Below are 4,863 nucleotides of genomic sequence, written 5' to 3'. Positions count from 1 at the left end.
TTTTGTATTTGCTTTGTCTTTCAATTTGATTCAAATAGATGAAAATTGTTAGAATTTGGATTAGTTTTGGCTGGTCTTTCATCCTTCTTTTCAAACTTTCTCTGTTAAAGATGAGTTTATCTAGTTTACAAATTAGTCTCAGAAATCAATTTCCGACTTATAACGAAGTGTGTAGACTTTTTTGAGTTAACGTATATAAAATTTAACATTTTTATGAACTCTTTCTTTTTGTGTTGGCTTTGTCTTTCTATTTGATTCAAGATAGATGAAATTTGTTAGGATTTGGATTAGTTCTGCATGGTCTTTCATCCTTCTTCTATTGTGAAATTTGACTTCCTTCATATTTTCTTGAATCAACGTACATAAAAATGCAATTTTTACTAGACGTATTGTTTTAGAACATATTATTTGTGATTACAATACAGTTTTCAAACTTTTTCTGTTAAAGATGAGTTTATCTAGTTTACAATTTAGTTTCAGAAATAAATTTCAGACTTATAACAAAGTGTGTACACTTTTTTGAGTTAATGTATAAAAAATTCAACATTTTTATGAACTCTTTCTTTTTGTGTTGGCTTTGTCTTTCTATTTGATTCAAGATAGATGAAATTTGTTAGGATTTGGATTAGTTCTGCATGGTCTTTCATCCTTCTTCTATTGTGAAATTTGACTTCCTTCATATTTTCTTGAATCATCGTACATAAAAATGCAATTTTTACTAGACGTATTGCCTTAGAACATATTAATTGTAATTACAATACATTTTTCAAACTTTTTCTGTTAAAGATGAGTTTATCTAGTTTACAATTTAGTCTCAGAAATCAATTTCATATGTATAACGAAGTGTGTAGACTTTTTTGAGTTAACGTATATAAAATTCAACATTTTTATGAACTCTTTCTTTTTGTATTGGCTTTGTCTTTCAATTTGATTCAAATAGATGAAATTTGTTTGGATTTGGATTAGTTCTGCGTGATCTTTCATCCTTCTTCTAATGTGAAATTTGACTTCCTTCATATTTTCTTGAATTAACGTACATAGAAATGCAATTTTTACTAGACGTAATGCCTTAGAACATATTATTTGTGATTACAATATATTTTTCAAACTTTTTCAGTTAAAGATGAGTTTATCTTGTTTACAATTTAGTTTCAGAAATCAATTTCAGACTTATAACGAAGTGTGTACACTTTTTTGAGTTAACGTATAAAAATTCAACATTTTTATGAACTCTTAATTTTTGTATTTGCTTTGTCTTTCAATTTGATTCAAATAGATGAAAATTGTTAGAATTTGGATTAGTTTTGGCTGGTCTTTCGTCCATCTTTTCAAACTTTTTCTGTTAAAGATGAGTTTATCTAATTTACATATTAGTCTCAGAAATGAATTTCCGACTTATAACGAAGTGTGTACACTTTTTTGAGTTAACGTATAAAAAATTCAACATTTTTATGAACTCTTTATTTTTTGTGTTGGCTTTGTCTTTCTATTTGACTCAAGATAGGTGAAATTTGTTAGGAATTAGATTAATTCTGCTTGGTCTTTCATCCTTCTTTTCAAACTTTCTCTGTTAAAGATGAGTTTATCTAGTTTACAGATTAGTCTCAGAAATGAATTTCCGACTTATAACGAAGTGTGTAGACTTTTTTGAGTTAACGTATATAAAATTTAACATTTTTATGAACTCTTTCTTTTTGTGTTGACTTTGTCTTTCTATTTGATTCAAGATAGAAGAAATTTGTTAGGATTTGGATTAGTTTGCATGGTCTTTCATCCTTCTTCTATTGTGAAATTTTCCTACCTATATATTTTCGTGAATCAACGTATATAGAAATTCAATTTGTACTAGACGTATTGCCTTAGAACATATTAATTGTAATTACAATACATTTTTCAAACTTTTTCTGTTAAAGATGAGTTTATCTAGTTTACAAATTAGTCTCAGAAATCAATTTCCGACTTATAACGAAGTGTGTAGACTTTTTTGAGTTAACGTATATAAAACTTAACATTTTTATGAACTCATTCTTTTTGTGTTGGCTTTGTCTTTCTATTTGATGAAATAAAGATGAAATTTGTTAGGATTTGGATTAGTTTGCATGGTATTTCATCCTTCTTCTATTGTGAAATTTGCCTACCTTCATCTTTTCTTGAATCAACGTACATAGAAATGCAATTTTTACTAGACGTAATGTTTTAGAACATATTATTTGTGATTACAATACATTTTTCAAACTTTTTTTGTTAACGATGAGTTTATCCAGTTTACAATTAAGTTTCAGAAATCAATTTCAGACTTATAACAAAGTGTGTACACTTTTTTGAGTTAATGTATAAAAAGTTCAACATTTTTATGAACTCTTTCTTTTTGTGTTGGCTTTGTCTTTCTATTTGATTCAAGATAGATGAAATTTGTTAGGATTTGGATTAGTTCTGCATGGTCTTTCATCCTTCTTCTATTGTGCAATTTGACTTCCTTCATATTTTCTTGAATCAACGTACATAAAAATGCAATTTTTACTAGACGTATTGCCTTAGAACATATTAATTGTAATTACAATACATTTTTCAAACTTTTTCTGTTAAAGATGAGTTTATCTAGTTTACTATTTAGTCTCATAAATCAATTTCAGATGTATAACGAAGTGTGTAGACTTTTTTGACTTAACGTATATAAAACTCAACATTTTTATGAACTCTTTCTTTTTGTATTGGCTTTGTCTTTCAATTTGATTCAAATAGATGAAATTTTTTTGGATTTGGATTAGTTCCGCGTGATCTTTCATCCTTCTTCTAATGTGAAATTTGACTTCCTTCATATTTTCTTGAATCAACGTACATAGAAATGCAATTTTACTAGACGTAATGCCTTAGAACATATTATTTGTGATTACAATATATTTTTCAAACTTTTTCTGTTAAAGATGAGTTTATCTAGTTTACAATTTAGTTTCAGAAATCAATTTCAGACTTATAACGAAGTGTGTACACTTTTTGAGTTAACGTATAAAAATTCAACATTTTTATGAACTCTTAATTTTTGTATTTGCTTTGTATTTCAATTTGATTCAAATAGATGAAAATTGTTAGAATTTGGGTTAATTTTGGCTGGTATTTCATCCATCTTTTCAAACTTTTTCTGTTAAAGATGAGTTTATCTAATTTACATATTAGTCTCAGAAATGAATTTCCGACTTATAACGAAGTGTGTACACTTTTTTGAGTTAACGTATAAAAAATTCAACATTTTTATGAACTCTTTATTTTTTTGTGTTGGCTTTGTCTTTCTATTTGATTCAAGATAGGTGAAATTTGTTAGGAATTAGATTAATTCTGCTTGGTCTTTCATCCTTCTTTTTAAACTTTCTCTGTTAAAGATGAGTTTATCTAGTTTACAGATTAGTCTCAGAAATCAATTTCCGACTTATAACGAAGTGTGTAGACTTTTTTGAGTTAACGTATATAAAATTTAACATTTTTATGAACTCTTTCTTTTTGTGTTGGCTTTGTCTTTCTATTTGATGAAAGAAAGATGAAATTTGTTAGGATTTGGATTAGTTTGCATGGTCTTTCATCCTTCTTCTATTGTGAAATTTTCCTACCTTCATATTTTCTTGAATCAACGTACATAGAAATGCAATTTTTACTAGACGTAATGTTTTAGAACATATTATTTGTGATTACAATACATTTTTCAAACTTTTTCTGTTAAAGATGAGTTTATCTAGTTTACAATTTAGTTTCAGAAATCAATTTCATATTTATAACAAAGTGTGTACACTTTTTTGAGTTAATGTATAAAAAATTCAACATTTTTATGAACTCTTTCTTTTTGTGTTGGCTTTTTTGTCTTTCTATTTGATTCAAGATAGATGAAATTTGTCAGGATCTGGATTAGTTCTGCGTGGTCTTTCATCCTTCTTTTATTGTGAAATTTGACTTCCTTCATATTTTCTTGAATCAACGTACATAAAAATGCAATTTTTACTAGACGTATTTCCTTAGAACATATTAATTGTAATTACAATACATTATTCAAACTTTTTCTGTTAAAGATGAGTTTATCTAGTGTACAATTTAGTCTCAGAAATCAATTTCAGATGTATAACGAAGTGTGTAGTCTTTTTTGAGTTAACGTATATAAAATTCAACATTTTTATGAACTCTTTCTTTTTGTATTGGCTTTGTCTTTCAATTTGATTCAAATAGATGAAATTTGTTTGGATTTGGATTAGTTCTGCATGATCTTTCATCCTTCTTCTAATGTGAAATTTGACTTCCTTCATATTTTCTTGAATCAACGTACATAGAAATGCAATTTTTACTAGACGTAATTCCTTAGAACATATTATTTGTGATTACAATATATTTTTCAAACTTTTTCAGTTAAAGATGAGTTTATCTAGTTTACAATTTAGTTTCAGAAATCAATTTCAGACTTATAACGAAGTGTGTACACTTTTTTGAGTTAACGTATAAAAATTCAACATTTTTATGAACTCTTAATTTTTGTATTTGCTTTGTCTTTCAATTTGATTCAAATAGATGAAAATTGTTAGAATTTGGATTAGTTTTGGCTGGTCTTTCATCCATCTTTTCAAACTTTTTCTGTTAAAGATGAGTTTATCTAATTTACATATTAGTCTCAGAAATGAATTTCCGACTTATAACAAAGTGTGTACACTTTTTTGAGTTAACGTATAAAAAATTCAACATTTTTATGAACTCTTAATTTTTTGTGTTGGCTTTGTCTTTCTATTTGATTCAAGATAGGTGAAATTTGTTAGGAATTAGATTAATTTTGCTTGGTCTTTCATCCTTCTTTTCAAACTTTCTCTGTTAAAGATGAGTTTATCTAGTTTA

This window comes from Papaver somniferum, unplaced genomic scaffold, assembly GCF_003573695.1.
Source record: "Papaver somniferum cultivar HN1 unplaced genomic scaffold, ASM357369v1 unplaced-scaffold_123, whole genome shotgun sequence".
Taxonomy (NCBI): domain Eukaryota; kingdom Viridiplantae; phylum Streptophyta; class Magnoliopsida; order Ranunculales; family Papaveraceae; genus Papaver; species Papaver somniferum.
Note: the sequence above shows the minus strand (reverse complement) of the source record.